At 45.0% G+C, this 23,101-nt stretch overlaps 1 long non-coding RNA gene and 1 pseudogene across 1 annotated transcript; one reads left to right on the plus strand and one right to left on the minus strand.

The window, feature by feature from the left end:
- The first annotated feature begins 471 nt into the window (after window positions 1-471).
- Window positions 472-23,101, plus strand: part of LOC139582321 (queuine tRNA-ribosyltransferase accessory subunit 2-like) — a 101,031-nt pseudogene continuing 78,401 nt past the window's right edge.
- LOC139583471 (uncharacterized) lies at window positions 9,818-15,601 on the minus strand. The gene is made up of 3 exons (XR_011676561.1): window positions 15,544-15,601; window positions 10,217-10,411; window positions 9,818-10,093 (listed from the first exon to the last, which is right to left on the minus strand). It is a non-coding gene; the product is annotated as an uncharacterized lncRNA (long non-coding RNA).

The following is a 23,101-nucleotide window of genomic DNA, read 5'->3' on the forward strand; positions in this document are numbered from 1 at the left end:
TGCGCTTTGTCGAGGAATGCTTAAATCAGACAAATAGAAACCTTTGTTAGTCTGCCGGATTCTATAAAAATGCCAATGAATTGAACTAGTGCTAGCAATTGATAACATCCTCAAGCTAGCCAGTTGTTTGCCCATATAACGTACAGATAAACATTAACGGAACACCTATTTGTTATTAACTGGTATATATCCGTTTCTAGTATATGCTATTACATGGTCTTCTGTAACATTTTTGCTTGCACCACAAATATTCTATCCTAAAATTCTTTACACTGACCGTGTTTGCCAGCATCAACTCCGTGATGCATTGTGGGTCTGACTGATGTACTAGTTAGTTGTTTATGATGCAATGTGATTTGTAGATCAGTCAGTCACCAGTCGCCTGCAATGTCAGCTGCAATGTTGAACAAGCCGATTCTCTTTCATCCTCTTTCATCATCCCCTTGTTTCCCTTGTCTGTCAGGCAACAAGATGAAGTTGGAGCTGTCCCTGGTGGTGCAGGGCTGTTGGGTGGGTGTGCTGACGAGACTCGGCAGGACAGCACTCCCTGGAGGTGTTTGCTGTATGTACACCCGCTGCTGCACCATGCCACAGCTCACCCATGACACTCTGCACACACTAAACAACCTGCCCTCCGTCACACAGCTCACCTTGGACACACTGTGAGAACCTGTTATATTATCACACACCACACTCTCTCTCTTCCTCAATCCTTTAGCAAGATAGTATTTAATAGACTTGCTTTTTGCATCCTGCTTTTAGGACAGAACACCAGGAAGAGTTCACTGAATATTCCTATTGATAATATGCCACTACACATACTGACCTATACACTTCTGACTGCACCATTGTATTAGGAAAGTCAAACACCAAAATTATTTTTATTTTTCAAGTCCATTTCTGCTTGATACCTGGTATGTCAAATTGCCGTGTGGTTTTTTGTAAATGTACTTTTTTGTAAATAAACTATGCAATTTATGTAACAGCATTTGTGTATCTTATCTCCTTGGTGCTTGAGCTTTATTTTCTGAACATATTTTGGATGTTTAACACTTATAGACTCAAATAATAAACTCAGCAAAGAAAGAAACATCCTCTCAATGTCAACTGCGTTTATTTTCAGCAAACTTAACATGTGTTAATATTTGTATGAACATAACAAGATTCAACAACTGAGACATAAACTTAACAAGTTCCACAGACATGTGACTAACAGAAATTGAATAATGTGTCCCTGAACAAAGGGGGGGGGGGGGGGGTCAAAATCAAAAGTAACAGTCAGTATCTGGTCACCAGCTGCATTAAGTACTGCAATGCATCTCCTCCTCATGGACTACACCAGATTTGCCCGTTCTTGCTGTGAGATGTTACCCCACTCTTCCACCAAGGCACCTGCAAGTTCCCGGACATCTTTGGAGGAAATGGCCCTAACACTCACCCTCCGATCCAGCAGGTCCCAGACGTGAAGTTATTTGGATTTTTACGAAGTATCTTTGAAAGACAGGGTCCTGAAAAAGGGACGTTTCTTTTTTGCTGAGTTTATATTCATGAAAACAGTGACCCAAGTCTCTCCAGTATGTGAGTACTGTGTGAGTCTATTCATATTATGTTAAAGAATTCTAGTGAAGTAACCCTTTGGACCACACTATCTGCCACATTGAAGAACTCTGGGTTAAGTGAATTATCACTTCTACCTCTTATCAGCAGTCATAGGATTCGTTCATGCTCCTTAGATGCCAGGTTGGTGTTACACAGTAATTTTCTGTCACAGTCTATGGACCCCCTGAAGTAGCCATGGCCACCCCATGTGTAAAACTCTAGTTGCGTCACTGGTGTAAAGGTCTCAGCGGGACTGATTTGGTCATCGAGCTCCCGCCCGCACTTTTCATACCGCACCCACCCGCTCCCGCTGGCTTCTGTCCGATTCCCACCCACTCAGCAAGATCTGGCCCCGAACCCAACCGCAATACCGCAATGTTATTTTATGCGTGTGTGACGTAGCTTGCTTGCCAGCCTTGGTCGCAGCTGTTTTGCACCCTGTAGGCAATATCAAAATATGCTAAAATAGCATAAGAAAGAGGTTAAATTACCAGAGATCCTCACGTGGCCTATTATATTAGGCAATCAGTATTATTAGGCTACATCAGCCAATGGGCTAAGCATAGTTTGGAGAGAGCAGAGTTGGAGAGAGATCGGACACATTAACTTTCTCTTGAGTTACATTTTGCATATAGCCTACCTTTTAGGAGAGGGACAACTTTTGGACAGTGACACTTATCTGACCAATATTTATTTCTAGGCAATGTAGTAAACTCTAGCCTAATCATATATACAGTGGGGAGAACAAGTATTTGATACACTGCCGATTTTGCAGGTTTTCCTACTTACAAAGCATGTAGAGGTCTGTAATTTTTATCATAGGTACACTTCAACTGTGAGAGACGGAATCTAAAACAAAAATCCAGAAAATCACATTGTATGATTTTTAAGTAATTAATTTGCATTTTATTGCATGACATAAGTATTTGATCACCTACCAACCAGTAAGAATTCCGGCTCTCACAGACCTGTTAGTTTTTCTTTAAGAAGCCCTCCTGTTCTCCACTCATTACCTGTATTAACTGCACCTGTTTGAACTCGTTACCTGTATAAAAAACACCTGTCCACACACTCAATCAAACAGACTCCAACCTCTCCACAATGGCCAAGACCAGAGAGCTGTATAAGGACATCAGGGATACAATTGTAGACATGCAACAGGCTGGGATGGGCTACAGGACAATAGGCAAGCAGCTTGGTGAGAAGGCAACAACTGTTGGCGCAATTATTAGAAAATGGAAGAAGTCAAGATGACGGTCAATCACCCTCGGTCTGGGGCTCCATGCAAGATCTCACCTCGTGGGGCATCAATGATCATGAGGAAGGTGAGTTATCAGCCCAGAACTACACGGCAGGACCTGGTCAATGACCTGAAGAGAGCTGGGACCACAGTCTCAAAGAAAACCATTAGTAACACACTACACCGTCATGGATTAAAATCCTGCAGCGCACGCAAGGTCCACCTGCTCAAGCCAGCGCATGTCCAGGCCCGTCTGAAGTTTGCCAATGACCATCTAGATGATCCAGAGGAGGAATGGGAGCAGGTCATGTGGTCTGATGAGACAAAAATAGAGCTTTTTGGTCTAAACTCCACTCGCCGTGTTTGGAGGAAGAAGAAGGATGAGTACAACCCCAAGAACACCATCCCAACCGTGAAGCATGGAGGTGGAAACATCATTCTTTGGGGATGCTTTTCTGCAAAGGGTACAGGATGACTGCACCGTATTGAGGGGAGGATGGATGGGGCCATGTACCGCGAGATCTTGGCCAACAACCTCCTTCCCTCAGTAAGAGCATTGAAGATGGGTCGTGGCTGGGTCTTCCAGCATGACAACGACCCGAAACACACAGCCAGGGCAACTAAGGAGTGGCGCCGTAAGAAGCATCTCAAGGTCCTGGAGTGGCCTAGCCAGTCTCCAGACCTGAACCCAATAGAAAATCTTTGGAGGGAGCTGAAAGTCCGTATAGCCCCGCGACAGCCCCGAAACCTGAAGGATCTGGAGAAGATCTGTATGGAGGAGTGGGCCAAAATCCCTGCTGCAGTGTGTGCAAACCTGGTCAAGAACTACAGGAAACGTATGATCTCTGTAATTGCAAACAAAGGTTTCTGTACCAAATATTAAGATCTGCTTTTCTGATGTATCAAATACTTATGTCATGCAATAAAATGCAAATTAATTACTTAAAAATCATACAATGTGATTTTCTGGATTTTTGTTTTAGATTCCGTCTCTCATAGTTGAAGTGTACCCATGATAGAAATTACAGACCTCTACATGCTTTGTAAGTAGGAAAACCTGCAAAATCGGCAGTGTATCAAATACTTGTTCTCCCCACTGTATATATTTTTTTAAATATATATTATTCATGTCTGGTTTGCATGTTAATTTGGAATTAAAACGTGTCATAGTTTGCAAACTATGTAAAAAAAATCATTGAGTTAATAAAGCCGCATACAAACATGGTCTCTTTTTTGCTTTCTTGAGGAAGGCCACTCCAAAATGCAGGTGTTTCAGCCTAACTCAGTGCTTTCAGTGGTGGTGGGGCGAGCCAGCAGAAAATACAGAGCATAGGGGTTAGTAATGTTCTCTAGTTATGCCGTGATTGGCTCAGTGTTCTGTCACTCATGAGCACACTATGTCACTGCAAAATCAGCGGGGAGAGCAAAAAAATTCAATCCCCTTGGGTACTGTCATAGAGTTACATTAGAAACCACTGCTTTTAAATCAGGGCAAGGCAACCGGAAACATGACCGAATACAAACAGTGTAGCTATTTCCTCCGCAAGGCAATCAAACAAGCCAAGCGTCAGTATAGAGACAAAGTAGAGTCGCAATTCAACGGCTCAGACACGAGAGGTATGTGGCAGGGTCTACAGTCAATCACGGACTACAAAAAGAAAACCGGCCCCGTCGCGGACCCCGATGTCTTGCTCCCAGACAAACTAAACAACTTCTTTGCTCGCTTTGAGGACAATACAGTGCCACCAACACGGCCGACTACCAAAACCTGCGGGCTCTCCTTCACCGCAGCCAACTTGAGTAAAGCATTTAAACGTGTTAACCCTCGCAAGGCTGCCGGCCCAGATGGCATCCCTAGCCGCGTCCTCAGAGCATGCGAAGACCAGCTGGCTGGTGTGTTTACGGACGTATTCAATCAATCCCTATCCCAGTCTGCTGTTCCCACATGCTTCAAGAGGGCCACCATTGTTCCCGTTCCCAAGAAAGCTAAGGTAACTGAGCTAAACGACTATCGCCCGTAGCACTCTCTTCCGTCATCATGAAGTGCTTTGAGAGACTAGTCAAGGATCATATCACCTTCACCCTACCTGATACCCTAGACCCACTCCAATTTGCTTACTGCCCCAATAGGTCCACAGACGACGCAATCGCAATCATACTACACACTGCCCTAGGAATACCTATTTAAGAATGCTGTTCATCGACTACAGCTCAGCATTTAACACCATAGTACCCTCCAAACTCGTCATTAAGTTTGAGACCCTGGGTTTCGACCCCGCCCTGTGCAACTGGGTCCTGGACTTTGACGGGCCGCCCCCAGGTGGTGAGGGTAGGAAACAACATCTCCACCCCGCTGATCCTCAACACTGGGGCCCCACAAGGGTGCGTTCTCAGCCCTCTCCTGTACTCCCTGTTCACCCATGACTGCGTGGCCATGCACGCCTCCAACTCAATCATCAAGTTTGCAGACGACAGTACAGTGATAGGCTTGATTACCAACAACGACGAGACGGCCTACAGGGAGGAGGTGAGGGCCCTCGGAGTGTGGTGTCAGGAAAGGAGATGATTGTGGACTTCAGGAAACAGCAGAGGGAGCACCCCCCAATCCACATCGACGGGACAGTAGTGGAGAAGGTGGAAACTTTTAAGTTCCTCGGTGTACACATCACGGACAAACTAAAATGGTCCACCCACACAGACAGCGTGGTGAAGAAGGCGCAGGAGGCTAAAGAAACTTAATATAATGTTGACATACCCTACATTACTCATCTCATATGTATATACTGTACTCTATACCATCTACTGCATCTTGCCTATGCCATTCGGCCATCGCTCATCCACATAATTATATGTACATATTCTTATTCATTCCTTTGTTGTTGTGAAATTGTTAGATTACTTGCTAGATATTAATGCATGGTCGGAACTAGAAGCACAAGCATTTCGCTACACTCGCATTAACATCTGCTAACCATGTGTATGTGACCAATAAAATTTGATTTGAAGTGCCCATCCAAGCATGTTCAATGTCATTGGCCACAGATAAAATGATGTCAAATCACATCATTCTACCATAGCTTTGACTTGACTGATCATGTCAACATCATACTTTCAAAATCTTAGCTAGCAAGCGTCATCATGAATCAAGTCGACAATCTACTGGCAAATCCTTGTCATATGAAGAGAAATTAATGATAAAACGTATCGGTGCTCATCGGCCGTTGGACATAAACATTACACGACAAGTTGGAAATAAAATAAAAAAATAGCTAATTCAACAATGAAGGAATCAGTGGCTAACTGCAAGCATTGCAAAGCAATCACTTGCCTGCTATTCAGTGGAGTGGGTGTGTGGTCCAAGTCTGGGTTTAAGGGTCTCTTTTCCAAGTTTAAAAGGATCCACATTAAACATTGGCCATGCTGTCACTCCAGCATGACTTCTGCCACGTTCAAAACAACTGGAAACTCGGAACTGGGAAATCTCAGACATCAGTGAGTTAAAAAAAAGCTTAGACTGGGAAAATACGTTTTGAACGGTCATCCAACTCGGAAGTCGGGAACTCTGGCCTCTTTCTAGAGCTCCGACATGAAGATCACTGACGTCATGATTTGACCTTGTTTTTTCAGAGTTCCCAGTTGTCCTGAAAGCACTATAGATACAGAGAATGTCAGATTTTGATGTCAAAGTTTGTTGACAAAATTTTCCCTTGAAGGACCGCCACGCCACCTTCCTGTTCAAGTGAGCACAGCAAGGTGAGTTGAAAAATGTGTTGTATGATGCTGCATAAATGATGTAATATGCCAGGGAGATATGTATTCTGTAGCTAAGAAATGAATACTAAGTATATGTTGTGTAGTAAGCCATTAGTAGCCCATGTGCCTCACCCTAATAATTTGGTCCCTTTTCCCATCATGACTTAGTCTACTGTTCTGACTTGGTGGTGCACATGTAGCATATAGCCTGTTTTAGAGAAATGTAATCATTGAATATTGTAAGAGCGTTCATTGTCTGCTTATATGCTCCCTTTATTTATCCTACGGTTCTGACTTGGTGTTCAGGGAGAATACTGTAAGAATGGCCAATGTTCGGATTTCTGTCGGTGTACATTTAAAAAGTGCTGAACAAATAGTTATATTGACTACATCTGTCCTAGATCACTCATTAATGTCGAAATTACGGAGTATCTCTTATCTGCATGCCGTCCCCTTATGCCATAGTTTCGACGTCTCAATTGTCAGTAGAAACCACATTTGTTTAAGCAAGTCAGCCATATCAGCTGTTGTAAAAGGCAGTAAATGAGGCTGAATTAACTGTTTCACTGCCAGACAAAGGTTCGCTGATACTCACGTGTAGCAGTGGTAAGGTGTTGGGACTCTACTGTTAGGACAGCTTTATGTAGGCCCTAACAGTTTGTGAGCACTGTTTGTCGCCGTTTTTAGTGCAATGAATGTATTGTTTACTGTTGTGCAGTGTTGTGTAGTGGCTTTGCTGGCATCATGCATCTAAAAAAAAAAAAAAATTGGGGGAGTTTGCCCCACCAACATTTACATGCTAAAATCGCCATTGACTCTAATAAAGTTGAAACGTTTGTGAAGGTTTGGTATGGTGTGACTATTATTAAGCTTTAGCTACTGCAGTTTGGACACACCTAGTCATTCAAAGGGGTTTTCTTTATTTTTACTATTTTCTACATTGTAGAGTGATGGAGGACTCCACACACTTATCTGGTTACTACATGATTCCATGTGTTATTTCATAGTTTTGATGTCTTCACTATTATTCTACAATGTAGAAAATAGTACAAATAAAGAAAAAACCTTGAATGAGTAGGTGTGTCCAAACTTTTGACTGGTACTGTATATCTGACATTCTCTAGTTACCTTTCATTCACAGGTGTCCATCTCAATAAACCTGGGCGTACCTGGAACTACCATCACTCTCGTTGTCTGAGAGTCAGAGAATGCATTCGGCATCATGGCTGCAAGGATGAGGATTCTTGATAGACACAGACTCAGTTCTTTGTGTGCACCGTGAACCAGTAGAGTTTTAATCTTGTTCATAAAATGGAACCTGATTCTGGGACATCTCAGTGTGCAGTAATTTAGAATAGATTGAACTACACCACAAGTAGAAGAAAGCCTGTGAAGACTGTGGCACACTGCTCTTCTTTACGTTGTCAACACATGATGTTCAAATAGAATGCATTGAAACACCTAGTGTTGAGATGAAGAAATGCCAACAGAGCTTTTTCAGCACACAAATAAACCTTTAAAAGTGTCTGCTGAGAACACACATGTAAACAATTGTCTATGGAATAAAATGTAACTGTCAGAGTAGTTACACATCTTTCTGAATATAAATATTTCTGAACAATAGTACAGTCGTGGCTAAAAGTTTTGAGAATGACACAAATATACATTTTCACAAAGTCTGCTGCCTCAGTTTGTATGATGGCAATTTGCATATACTCCAGAATGTTATGAAGAGTGATCAGATGAATTGCAAAGTCCCTCTTTGCCATGCAAATTAACTGAATCCCTAAAAAACATTTCCACTGCCACAAAAGGACCAGCTGACATCATGTCAGTGATTCTCTCGTTAACACAGGTGTGAGTGTTGACGAGGACAAGGCTGGAGATCACGCTGTCATGCTGATTGAGTTCGAATAACAGACCGGAAGCTTCAAAAGGAGGGTGGTGCTTGGAATCATTGTTCTTCCTCTGTCAAACATGGTTACCTGCAAGGAAACACGTGCCGTCATCATTGCTTTGCACAAAAAGGGCTTCACAGGCAAGGATGTTGCTGCCAGTACGATTGCACCTAAATCAACCATTTATCGGATCATCAAGAACTTCAAGGAGAGCGGTTCAATTGTTGTGAAGAAGGCTTCAGGGCGCCCAAGAAAGTCCAGCAAGAGCCAGGACCGTCCCATAAAGTTGATTCAGCTGCGGGATCGGGGCACCACCAGTACAGAGCTTGCTCAGGAATGGCAGCAGGCAGATGTTAGTGCATCTGCACGCACAGTGAGGTGAAGACTTTTGGAGGATGGCCTGGTGTCAAGAAGGGCAGCAAAGAAGCCACTTTTCTCCAGGAAAAACATCAGGGACAGACTGATATTCTACAAAGGGTACAGGGATTGAACTGCTGAGGACTGGGGTAAAGTCATTTTCTCTGATTAATCCCCTTTCCGATTGTTTGGGGCATCCGGAATAAAGCTTGTCCGGAGAAGACAAGGTGAGCGCTAGCATCAGTCCTGTGTCATGCCAACAGTAAAGCATCCTGAGACCATTCATGTGTGGGGTTGCTTATCAGCCAAGGGAGTGGGATCACTCACAATTTTGCCTAAGAACACAGCCATGAATAAAGAATGGTACCAACACATCCTCCGAGAGCAACTTCTCCCAACTATCCAGGAACAGTTTGGTGACGAACAATGCCTTTTCCAGCATGATGGAGCACCTTGACACAAGGCAAAAGTGATAACTAAGTGGCTCGGGGAACAAAACATCGATATTTTGGGTCCATGGCCAGGAAACTCCCCAGACCTTAATCCCATTGAGAACTTGTGGTCAATCCTCAAGAGGCGGGTGGACAAACAAAAACCCACAAATTCTGACAAACTCCAAACATTGATTATGCAAGAATGGGCTGCCATCAGTCAGGATGTGGCCCAGAAGTTAATTGACAGCATGCCAGGGTGGATTGCAGAGGTCTTGAAAAAGAAGGGTAAACACTGCAAATATTGACTCTTTGCATCAACTTCATGCAATTGTCAATAAAATCCTTTGGCACTTATGAAATGCTTGTAATTATACTTCAGTATTCCTCAGTATTCCATAGTAACATCTGACAAAAATATCTAAAGACACTGAAGCAGCAAACTTTGTGGAAATTAATATTTGTGTCATTCTCAAAACTTTTGGCCAGTGTCTGCTATGAACAGACATGTAAATAACAAAAGGGTCAAATATAAAGTGTTGAGTGTAGACAAATATTTATGAGCAATATAAATATTTCGGAACAATAGCAAAACTGTCTTATGAACAGACATGTAAATAACAAATAATAATAAAATAACAAGTGTCTATGGAATAAAATGAAAGTGTCTGACTAGTGAGATGTCTGAACAACAACAGAACAAGTTGTTAATTTCACTGTGGGCTGAGTGCACAAACTCATGCAGCTGGTGATCAAATTCTTCCCGGAGTTTTGGCAAGAGTTCGTCCATGAAATCAGCTATTAGTGCCAGGACACTGTGGAGAGGAAATTAGGAGTGTCTGAGGAGCAGTGTGCGTGGTGAGGTGAGGAGGGAATAGGACACCCGAAGAGAGGAAAGGGGATTAGAATAAAGTCTGAAATTATTTGTATTTATTTACCTCTGGAACAAGCTGGTGGCTCTGTGCATGACGTTTTCCAGATCTTGAGATCATTTGCAATGCCTTTGTGAGAGATGTGTCAAGGACTGAGTCTGCAGCTCTTTTCTCCCTTCTTCTCACACCCCTGCTACTACTGCTGCTGCACTGTGGCATCGCTGAGGAGCAGGTGCTGTCTCCATTCACTGGTGTTTATGCCTTGAAAATAAAAAAGTAGAGGGCTATTTAGTACACATATCCAAAACAATAATGAACATCAAATGTCATTAATCAAGAATACAATAGACTATATAACGTTCCAAACTTTGAGCAGAGTTGTGTAACTGGCCTAGCTACTCAACTCCACTCAAACATTATCAACATTTTGACTAGCCAGACCTACCAAACTTTGACTTTGGTGTTATCAATGTGGGAAGCTTCTGACTTTTTTTCTATGACAACATTTTGTTTGATCAGAAGTTGTAAAGATCTTTAGTTTAGTTAGTTGGCTTGCCTACCCTACATGAGTATGCTGCTAGACTAGCCACTAGCCAGCCAAGTAAATAGCGCTAGCTATTGTAATAAAAACATGGCTACTCTTTCGTCGACTACAATAGAAAATACAACATACACCATCCTTTGGTGAAGACGGCATGTTGCTTTCAGTCTTCCCGTGCTTCACGTGCCGAACAAGCCAGCAGCAACATTTCTGGAGTAGCCTTTCCACTGGCATCTCCACTGCGGCCTGGCCTTGTAATATTCATATGTGTAAACATACTGAATTGTAATTGGATGCATTTTACAGCCGTATCATACTGTGCTATGATTGGTTAAGACCACCCAGATGGTTAGGTCATGGTCAGTTGATCATGGTTGGAGATAGTGAACATGCCAGTTGTAGCTAGCTAATAAAGAGCTACGTTAAGAAATATCCTGTAGTACTGCATTTTATTATTTTGTACAAAGCGTGCAAAACAAGACATGGTGTCAGAGTAAAAGGTCTTCAAATATGGATTTTTCTGGAGTTCCTTCACCTTGAATGGACTGGGAGTCTACAAACTTACCCGATGCATGGCGTAAGTACAAACAGCACGAGCACATCACGTGAACAAGCAGTGCATGCAGTCAGGCAGACATCAGAGCACACCTCCGGTGCCCAGAGAGCGCGTTTTAGAACGGAGAGAGACATAACTCCAAAACAGAGCGACACAGACTCAAAACGCCGATATTGTGGATACAAAGTGCATGGCGAACAAGAAACTTGCCCAGCTAAAGGCAAACGGTGTACTAAATGTGGAAAATGGAATCACTTTGCAAAAGTGTGCAGAGCTTACCGTGGAAAAACAGGACACGCAGTGAGTGAAGATGAAATGTCAATCAAAGAGTCAAACGCTGATGAACTGATTCAGTGACACAGAAAAGTCAAATATCAGAGACCGGGCAAAGAGCCTTTGCTGACATTGAGATAGGAACACAAGGCACAGAGCTAAAGTTCAAACTAGACACTGGTGCACAAGTTAACATTATTCCTCTGAATAAGTACTGCAGCTTGACATCTGAGTGCGAGCTACAGCCCACCATGCGCAGACTGACTGGTTATGGTGGGGAACAGCCCCCAGTAAAAGGCACATGCACTTTCAAATGTAAATACAAGGAAAGTGACATGATGTTGGACTTTTTCGTTGTTGACACTAGAGCAGCTGCAGTGCTAGGTCTTAAAGCATGTTGAGACATGGACCTCATCAAGCTAGTTTTATCAGTGACAGCACCAGTAGAGACAGAACATGGACCTCATCAAGCTAGTTTTATCAGTGACAGCACCAGTAGAGACAGAAAATGTACTGGAGGAGTTTGCTGATGTTTTTACAGGAATAGGATTATTCCCAGGAGAATGTACCATTCACCTTGACCCAGACGCAACCCCTGTGGTTTACTCACCGAGAAAAATTCCCCTTGCTCGCCGTGCCCGTCTGAAGAAAGAGTTGGAGAGCATTGAGCAATCTGACATAGTCAGCAAGGTTACAGAACCGACTGACTGGGTAAAAGCTTTAGTGGTGGTGGAGAAACCACGCACAGGCAAGCTCCGAGTATGCCTCGACCCAAGAGACTTGAACAAGGCTATCAAACGCCCCCATTATCCTTTACCGACGCTAGATGGCATCACACACAAGCTAGCGGGAGCACACTACTTCAGTGTCATGGACGCTAGATCAGGCTACTGGGCTATCAAGCTCAAAGAAGAGTCATCTAAGCTCACAACATTCAACATGCCGTTTGGACGCTACAGGTTCCATCGCCTGCCTTTCGGGATTATCTCAGCCCAAGACGAGTTTCAGCGAAAGATCGACGAAGTGTACGAAGGCCTCGACGGAGTTGTGGCGATTGTGGACGACATCCTTGTCTATAGTCGAACCAAAGAGGAGCACAACCGAAACCTCCGTGCGATGCTGCAAAGGTCCCGCGAGAGAGGAGTCTGGCTCAACCCCGAGAAGAGCACAGTCGGCGCTACAGAGGTCAGCTACTTCGGACATCTTCTCACAGTGACTGGAATCAAGCCAGATCCATAGAAGATCTCAGCCATAAAATAAATGGAGCCACCAAAGAACCGTGCAGAGCTGGAAACAGTGCTTGGCATGGTCAACTACTTAGCCAAGTTCGCACCCAACCTCTCCAATGCTAATGCACCCCTGCGTCAACTGCTAAAGTAGTCCAGTGAGTTTCTCTGTGACAAGCAACACGTCATTGCTTTCCAGAGTGTGAAAGACTTGATCACGAGAGAACCAGGACCAATCCTTGCCTACTACGACCCCAACAAAGAGGTCAGACTCCAAGTGGATGCGTTGAAGTATGGACTAGGTGCAGTGCTACTGCAAGAAGGAAAGCCCATCGGCTACGCTTCCAAATCTCTCACAGACTGTGAAATCAACTACACTCAAATCGAAAAGGAGCTCTACGCCATTCTGTTCGGATGTAAACGTTTCCATCAGTATGTATATGGACGACAAGTCATTGTGGAATACGACAACACACCCCTTGAGTCAATCATGAGTAAACCACTAGCCGCAGCCCCGCCAAGGCTACAGAGAATGATCCTTCAACTACAAAAATACGACTTCACAATCACTCACCGTCCAGGCAAAGACATCCCTGTCGCAGACACGCTCTCCAGGAAGTTTCTTACCTATAAGGACAGCAGCCTCAGTGAAGGCATGGACATGCAAGTGCACACTGTGTACAGCAACTTACCAGTTAGTGACAAACTGAAGGAGATCCGAGCAGAAACAGAAAAGGACTAGCTGAGGAAAGTCATACAGGATGGATGGCCTAAGGAGAGGAGAAAATGCCCTCAGAGCGTCTCAAAATTCTGGAACCATCGTGATGAACTATCACAGATTAACGGAATAATTTTCAAAGGAGAGAAAATCATTATTCATACCAGTCTCAGAGAAGAGATTTTGACAAAGATCCATGCTGGACACACGGGCATGGAAAAGTGCAAACAGCGAGCACGGGACATTTTGTTTTGGCCCGGAATGTGCAAACAAATAGAGGACATTGTTGGTAAATGCGCCATATGTCTTGAACGATGCCCCTCAAATACCAAAAAGCCAATGTTACCTCACTGTATCCCAGACCAACCCTGGAAGGTCGTGGCAACCGTTCTGTTCACCTGGAACAACGAGGACCACATCGTAACAGTGGACTACTACAGCAGATACTTCGAACTCGACAAGCTTCACAGAACCACATCTGCAGCTGTGATACACAAGTTGAAAGCAGCCTTTGCCAGGCATGGTATTGTAGAGACTTTAATATCTGACAATGGGCCCTGTTACAAATCAAATGAGTTTGAATCCTTCACAAAAGCATGGGAGTTTACACATGTCACCACAAGCCCACATTACCCTCAAAGTAATGGCCTTGCTGAAAAATCTGTGCAGATTGCTAAATCACTCATGGACAAAGCAAAAGCAGACGAGAGACCCCTACCTCAGTCTCCTTTAAATTGGCTGATAAACTGTTTAAATGAAAAAATGGTTGCAAGTAGGGCACCTATGCTTTAATAAAAATGCAGAACTAACAAACACTCGAGTGCCATTCAATAATTTAATCCGACACTCCAGTTGACAACTTCAAATCACCAGCGCAGCTGTTGATGAGCCGCAGACTTCGCTCAATCCTTCCCAGCACCAACCAGCAGCTGCAACCTGAGGTCGTCAGCTACAAGGAAATGCATGAAAAACGTGCACAGAGACAACAACAACAAAAGCGATACTACGACAGGTCAGCTAGACCACTGCCACCACTGAACGACGGAGAGTCGGTTAGAATCCAGGAGCATGGCCTCTGGAAGCCAGAAGTCGTCATCCAGCCAGCTGACACTGAACATTCATATCACGTCCGCACTGCAGAAGGAGCGGTGTACCGCCGCAATCGTCGTCACCTACTGAACACCAAAGAACAATACACTGATGAGAAGAACTGGTCCCCTGAAAGCGAACGTGATGGACTAAACACACACACAGCACAACATACACCATACTTACCTGCAACACCACAAGAACTGTTGACTGACACAGAAGCATGCTCAGCATCATATTGCACAAGGTCAGGAAGAGAGGTCAAGCCCAGAGCTGTCCTAGACCTGTGAAATGTCAAAGGGTGTAGGCGGATCGCTGCCCTAAAAGAGTTCCAGACTGTAAACTTGTTTATTGAAAAGTCACTTGAAATGCTTTGGTATTGTATTTGTTTGAAATGTTAAGATGTCATTTCTACAGTGAAAGCTGAGTTGCTGAGAATCCCTTGTTCTAAAAGTAACAGTATGTTGGATCATTGTTTCAGAGTCTATGTTGATTCAGTTGGTGTAGTATGCAGTATAAATGGTTACTTACCTTGAGTTCAAACTGCAGAGCATGTTTTCAAAAGAAATGCTTAGAATATGTAAACATTTTTCTTTTGTTTTAAAAGAAGGGGGATGTAATATTCATATGTGTAAACATACTGAATTGTAATTGGATGCATTTTACCGCCGTATCATACTGTGCTATGATTGGGTAAGACCACCCAGATGGTTAGGTCATGGTCAGTTGATCATGGTTGGAGATACGTGAACATGCCAGTTGTAGCTAGCTAATAAAGAGCTACGTTAAGAAATATCCTGTAGTACTGCATTTTATTATTTTGTACAAAGCGTGCAGAACAAGACAGGCCTTGTTTATTTAATTTTCCTTGACGAACTTGTCATGAACCCCAGCCCCAAAAAGCGTCTCAGCAATCTCCCTCCATTTATGTGCTGGTCTTTATATAATGCATAGCTAGAATCGTACTGTTGAAGGTACTTTTGTACCTACTCGGTCATTCGATGTTCGAAGATGTCGGTCGCCATGTTGAATCCACACTGAGTTTTGGGCTGAATTGACATGAAGCAGAAACTCGCGTCACCCCTACAGTTGACCAATCACGTACGAAGGGGCGTAGACTTCTGCTTACGAACTTTGGCTGGCCCTTTAGAAAAAAATGTGTGTGCCCAAACAGCCGACAAAACGCTGACCGAACTCCAAAACAAACAAAAACGTCACAAAACGTTGTCATAATATGTCCACGAACTGTACCGATTGAATGTGGCTCATTTGGCCAACATCCCTTGTTTATTGATGATGCTGGCTGTGCCAGGTTGGATCTGAATGTATATTGATGTACATTACATTTCTCAAATGTCTGGTTAATTAAAATCTTCCCAGTCATGTTGTCCGGTACCAAATGTTCCTAAAGTAAACTCTGAAATGGCATATTGTTTTTATTAATATTTTAGAATATTCAAATGAAAATCAGTTGCCAATTGGATGGAACCTAGCTATATACACCCTAAAGCAGTGGTTTTCAACTGGTTTTGCCCGGGGACACAACTTTGACAATGATAATTGAGTCGCGACCCAATATTATGTACTGTTGATGATTACATTTTATAAAGTTGTATTGCAGCTGCATTCTTGGGCAGGTTTCACTTTCACTCTGTCTCAATTATCGTATTAATGAAAGTCATTACACAGCCATATTAACTGAGAAAACGTTTATCAATTCAAGAGAATAAGCCATTAAATTAGGAGACCAGTTCAGGAGTGGGGTGTAATATATTATCAGACTCAGAACATGACATCAATACTAGTCCTATAATGTTAATGAACAGTAACACATACCAGTCCAATAATGTTAAGTAACACACACCAGTCCAATAATGTTAATGAACAGTAACAAATACCAGTCCAATAATGTTAATGAACAGTAACAAATACCAGTGTTTAAAATATAAAAAAACATAATTTGGAATTCTTAATCATCAATTATCATGTGAATAGTTTCACAACCTTGAAAAGTGTTTTTAAAGGTGTACGTTTTAACCAGTTCAATAAACTGTAATATGAATGTCAGTATTAATTAACAATAATAATTAACCTGTTTATTTTGTGTGTGTGTGTGTCAGTGGGAATGCTGGGGGCGTTTCTTGAGCTTGATACGTTTCTTGAAGTTTGGTTGATAGGGCAACTCGAAGGTCATGCTGGCTGTCCAGTTTGTTTCTGCTTTTAGTTTTCAGCATGGATATAGCAGAGAAGCCCACTTTCACATAGATAGGTAGTTCTGAACGGTAGCTTGATACTGATTGCATGACAGACGAGAGCAGGATACTCTCCCATTACGCTGCTCCAGAGCTTTGGCAGTGTCATTTCCGGGAAGCGTATGCTCAGTCCGCGATCAAACGACAGCTTCAACAGCAGAGCCTCTTCGTTGCTTGGCAACGTGACGCTTCCCATCTCCACTTGAAAGGGGTCCGGTATCCAGTCATCTTGTCTCCTGTTCTCCTCCGGGAAGTAGTCACAAAACCTTCCCTGCAGCTTGACAAGATGCTGTTTAAGTTTTTTATTCAGTGTGTCGCTGTGCGCTTTGTTGATCAGATTCTGAATCTCGAAATCAGCATTGGGAAACATGTCAATCCTCCCGTTAGAAACATGACTTGCCCAAACGGTAAGCTTCATATTGAAGGCATCCACTCTGTCACTCTGTTCAAATCGATTGTGCCCCTCCCTTGCATTGACACATTGAGAGTATTCAGATGATCAAAAATATCCACCAGGTAGGCAACTTCCGTGAACCATTCCTCACAATCGAAATGTTCCGGCAGAGATTACGTGTTTTCCGTGTCATGTCCTGGATTCTCCTCCTCATGGTGTCATTGGATAGGGGGATGATTTTAAGTTTGTTGGCGGCCGGCTCTCCCAAGATTTCAATGCACATATCAATCGCAGCAGGGAGTATGAGCTTCTCTGCGCTGGTGTGGGCTTTTTTGCACTTAGCAATGCGCTGGGCAACAATACCCTATCTTAGGTCAGTTAGGATCACCACTTTATTTTAAGAATGTGAAATGTCAGAATAACAGTAGAGAGAATTATTTATTTCAGCTTTTATTTCCTTGAAGGAAAAAGGAAACCGCACACTGCTCTTGATAGTATCACCGATATTTAATAAGCTTACTTATCAGCCACACGGCCTTCGTCAAATATCGGCAGTGTGCGGTTTCCTTTTTCCTTCATCTAGTTCAATTGTTGCCATGCACCTGCAAATAAGATTGCTCAGATTGCCTTTTGAATTTTGTATAGCTTTTATTTCCTTCATCACATTCCCAGTGGGTCAGAAGTTTACATATACTCAATTAGTATTTGGTAGCACTGCCTTGAAATTGTTTAACTTGGGTCAAACGTTTCGGGTAGCCTTGCACAAGCTTCCCACAATAAATTGGGTGAATTTTGGCCCATTCCTCCTGACAGAGCTGGTGTAACTGAGTCAGGTTTGTAGTCCTCCTTGCTCGCACACGCTTTTTCAGTTCTGCCCACACATTTTCTAAAGGTTTGAGGTCAGGGCTTTGTGATGGCCACTCCAATACCTTGACTTTGTTGTCCTTAAGCCATTTTGCCACAACTTTGGAAGTATGCTTGAGGTTTTTGTCCATTTGGAAGACCCATTTGCGACCAAGCTTTAACTTCCCGACTGATATCTTGAGATGTTGCTTCAATATATCCACATAATTTTCCTACCTCATGATGTTTTGTGATGTTTTCCTACCTCACTATTTTGTGAAGTGCTTGCAAGCCTCCCCCTTTTTCCTCCAAGCATAACTGTCACGTTCCTGACCTGTTTTCTATTGTTTTGTATGTGTTTAGTTGGTCAGGGCGTGAGTTGGGATGGGCAGTCTGTGTTGTTTGTTCTATGTGGGAGTGTGTTGGTTAATTAGCCTTATATGGTTCTCAATCAGGGACAGGTGTTATTCATTTCCTCTGATTGAGAATCATATATAGGTTGGCTGTTCTCACTGTTTGTTTGTGGGTGATTGTCTTCCGTGTCTGTGTCTGTGCACCACACGGGACTGTTTTCGGTTTGTTCGTTTTATGTAGTCTATTCCTGTTCGTGAGTTCTTTCGTGTCTTTATGTAAGTTCCATGTTCAGGTTTCGTCTACGTCGTTTTCTTATTTTGTAAGTTATTCAAGTGTTCTTCGTGTTTCGTCTTTATTTAATAAATTCATTTACATTTACATTTACATTTAAGTCATTTAGCATTTATTAAGGAGGAGGAGCTAGAGCACCGTTACAGAATCACCCACCAACCTAGGACCAAGCGACGGGGGAGAGCGCAACAAGGAAACCAGGACTCGTGGACATGGGAGGAAATATTGAACGGAAAAGGACCCTGGGCTCAGACAGGGGCATATCGCCGCTCTATTGAAGAGAGGGAGGCAGCTAAAACCCAGGAGCGGTGGTTTGAGGAGGCAGCAAGGAGACGTGGCTGGAAACCCGAAAAGCCTGTGAGTAAACCCCAAAAATTTCTTGGGGGGGAGGCTTAAAGGGAGAGTGGCGAAGTCAGGTAGGAAACCTGCGCCTACTCCCTGTACTTACCGTGGAGAGCGAGAGTCCGGGCAGACACCGTGTTACGCAGTAGAGCGCACGGTGTCTCCTGTACGTGTGCATAGCCCGGTGCGGGTTATTCCACCTCCCCGCACTGGTAGGGCTAGATTGAGCATTGAGCCAAGTGCCATGAAGCCACCTCCCCGCACTGGTAGGGCTAGATTGAGCATTGAGCCAAGTGCCATGAAGCCGGCTCTACATATCTGGCCACCAGTGCGTCTCCTCGGGCCGGCTTACATGGCACCAGCCTTACGCATGGTGTCCCCGGTTTGCCTACATAGCCCGGTGCGGGTTATTCCACCTCCCCGCACTGGTCGGGCGACGGGGAGTATTCAACCAGGTAAGGTTGGGCAGGCTCAATGCTCAAGGGAGCCAGTACGCCTGCACGGTCCTGTATTTCCGGCGCCACCTCCCCGCTCCAGCCCAGTACCACCAGTGCCTACACCACGCACCAGGCTTCCTGTGCGTCTCCAGAGCCCAGTTCCTCCTCCACGCACTCTTCCTGTGGTGCGTGCCCTCAGCCCGGTACCTCCAGTTCCGGTACCACGCACCAGGCCTATAGTGCGCATCGAGAGTCCAGTGTGCCCTGTTGTTGTTCCCCGCACTAGCCTAAAGGTGCGTGTCCTTAGCCCGGTACCTCCAGTTCCGGCGCCACGCACCAGGCCTATAGTGCGTCTCAGTCGGCCAGAGTCTGCCGTCTGCCAAGCGGCGCCTGAACTGCCCGTCTGCCAAGCGGCGCCTGAACTGCCCGTCTGCCAAGCGGCGCCTGAACTGCCCGTCTGCCCAACGGCGCCTGAACTGCCCGTCTGCCCAACGCTGTCTGAACTGTCCGTCTGCCAAGCGCCGCATGAACTGCCCGTCTGTATTGAGCCTTCAAAGCCGCCCGTCTGCCATGAGCCTGCAAAGCCGCCCGTCTGCCATGAGCCTACAGAGCCGTCCGCCAGACAGGAGCCGCTAGAGCCGTCCGCCAGACAGGAGCCGCCAGAGCCTTCCGCCAGACCGGATCAGCCAGAGCCTTCCGCCAGACCGGATCAGCCAGAGCCTTCCGCCAGACCGGATCAGCCAGAGCCTTCCGCCAGACCGGATCAGCCAGAGCCTTCCGCCAGACCGGATCAGCCAGAGCCTTCCGCCAGACCGGATCAGCCAGAGCCTTCCGCCAGACCGGATCAGCCAGAGCCTTCCGCCAGACCGGATCAGCCAGAGCCTTCCGCCAGACCGGATCAGCCAGAGCCGTCAGCGAGCCATGACCAGCCAGAGCCGTCAGCGAGCCATGACCAGCCAGAGCCGTCAGCGAGCCATGACCAGCCAGAGCCGTCAGCGAGCCATGACCAGCCAGAGCCGTCAGCGAGCCATGACCAGCCAGAGCCGTCAGCGAGCCATGACCAGCCAGAGCCGTCAGCGAGCCATGACCAGCCAGAGCCGTCAGCGAGCCATGACCAGCCAGAGCCGTCAGCGAGCCATGACCAGCCAGAGCCGTCAGCGAGCCATGACCAGCCAGAGCCGTCATCCAGCCATGACCAGCCAGAGCCGTCATCCAGCCAGGATCCGCCAGAGCCGTCATCCAGCCAGGATCCGCCAGAGCCGTCATCCAGCCAGGATCCGCCAGAGCCGTCATCCAGCCAGGATCCGCCAGAGCCGTCATCCAGCCAGGATCCGCCAGAGCCGTCATCCAGCCAGGATCCGCCAGAGCCGTCATCCAGCCAGGATCCGCCAGAGCCGTCATCCAGCCAGGATCCGCCAGAGCCGTCATCCAGCCAGGATCCGCCAGAGCCAGCCAGCCAGGATCCGCCGTCCCTCAGTCCGGAGCTGCCCCTTATCCTGGTGCTGCCCCTTATCCTGGTGCTGCCCCTTAGTCCGGTGCTGCCCCTTAGTCCGGTGCTGCCCCTTAGTCCGGTGCTGCCCCTTAGTCCGGTGCTGCCCCTTAGTCCGGTGCTGCCCCTTAGTCCGGTGCTGCCCCTTAGTCCGGTGCTGCCCCTTAGTCCGGTGCTGCCCCTTAATCCAGTGGGGTTAATTTGGAGGGTGGCCATTTGGAGGAGGCTACGAAAGCGGGTAGTGACTATGGTGGGGTGGGAACCACGCCCAGAGCCTGAGCCGCCGACGTGGATTGATGCCCACCCAGACCCTCCCCTAGACTTTTTGGTGGTGCGTCCGGAGTTCTCACCTTGAGGGGGGGGTTATGTCACGTTCCTGACCTGTTTTCTATTGTTTTGTATGTGTTTAGTTGGTCAGGGCGTGAGTTGGGATGGGCAGTCTGTGTTTGTTCTATGTGGGAGTGTGTTGGTTAATTAGCCTTATATGGTTCTCAATCAGGGACAGGTGTTATTCATTTCCTCTGATTGAGAATCATATATAGGTTGGCTGTTCTCACTGTTTGTTTGTGGGTGATTGTCTTCCGTGTCTGTGTCTGTGCACCACACGGGACTGTTTTCGGTTTGTTCGTTTTATGTAGTCTATTCCTGTTCGTGAGTTCTTTCGTGTCTTTATGTAAGTTCCATGTTCAGGTTTCGTCTACGTCGTTTTCTTATTTTGTAAGTTATTCAAGTGTTCTTCGTGTTTCGTCTTTATTTAATAAATTCATTATGTCATCATACCTCGCTGCGTATTGGTCCACCGATCCTTCTCTCCTCTCCTCGTCCGAGGAGGAGGAGGAGCTAGAGCACCGTTACAATAACGATGTTCATTATGACCAAACAGTTATATTTGTGTTTCATCAGACCAGAGGACATTTCTCCAAAAAGTACGAGCTTTGTCCCCATGTGCAGTTGCAAACCGTAGTCTGGCTTTTTTTATGGCGGTTTTGGAGCTGTGGCTTCTTCTTTGCTGAGCGGCCTTTCAGGTTATGTCGATATAGGACTCGTTTTACTGTGGATATAGATACTTTTGTACCTGTTTCCTCCAGCATCTTCACAAGGTCCTTTGCTGTTATGGGATTGATTTGCACTTTTCGCACTACAGTACGTTCATCTCTAGGAGACAGAATGCGTCTCCTTCCTGAGCGGTATGACGGCTGCGTGGTCCAATGGTGTTTATACTTGCGTACTATTGTTTGTACAGATGAACGTGGTACCTTCAGGCGTTTGGAAATTGCTCCCAAGGATGAACCAGACTTGTGAAGGTCTACAATTGTTTCTTAGGTCTTGGCTGATTTCTTTTGATTTTCCTATGATGTCACGCAAAGAGTCACTGAGTTTGAATGTAGGCCTTGAAATACATCCACAGGTACCTCCATTTTCTGGAATTTTCCAAGCTGTTTAAAGGCACAGTCAACTTAGTGTATGTAAACTTTTGACCCACTGGAATTGTGATACAGTGAATTGAATTATAAGTGAAATAATCTGTCTGTAAACAATTGTTGGAAAAATGACTTGTGTCATGCACAAAGTGGATGTCCTAACCGATTTGCCAAAACTATAGTTTGTTAACAAGAAATGTGTGGAGTGGTTGAAAAACAAGTTTTAATGTCTCCAACCTAAGTGTATGTAAACTTCCGACTTCAACTGCATATCACCCCCTCTGGTTCCTTCCCTAGGCATCATTGTTTCTGTTCCCGTGTCTTGTCTTCCCGACTCTCATTGCACATCGTTACACTAATGAACTTGAAGCAGCAAGAATGATTTGCAGGTAGAGACAAATAAATTGGTAATCAATTATTGGAAAGGAAAATGTGCAGCTCTCACTCACCATGATTTGCGTACGTTTCGCCTTTTCCTCTTCAATGATTATACCTTTTGTTGATTGCACCTCAACTCACGTTGGTTGAGCGCCCTCCACTTCTTTCCATTATTGATATTTAAATCCAATCTAAGTTTATTGGTTGCGTACACAGAGTTGCAGGTGCAGTGAAATGCTTGTGTTTCTAGCTCCAACAGTGCAGTAATAATACCTAGCAATGACATAATCCAAAAAGTTTAAAAAAAAGAAAGAAATAAATGTTATAAAGAGCAATATATACACTGA

The sequence above is a fragment of the Salvelinus alpinus genome, chromosome 8, assembly GCF_045679555.1.
Source record: "Salvelinus alpinus chromosome 8, SLU_Salpinus.1, whole genome shotgun sequence".
Classification (NCBI taxonomy): domain Eukaryota; kingdom Metazoa; phylum Chordata; class Actinopteri; order Salmoniformes; family Salmonidae; genus Salvelinus; species Salvelinus alpinus.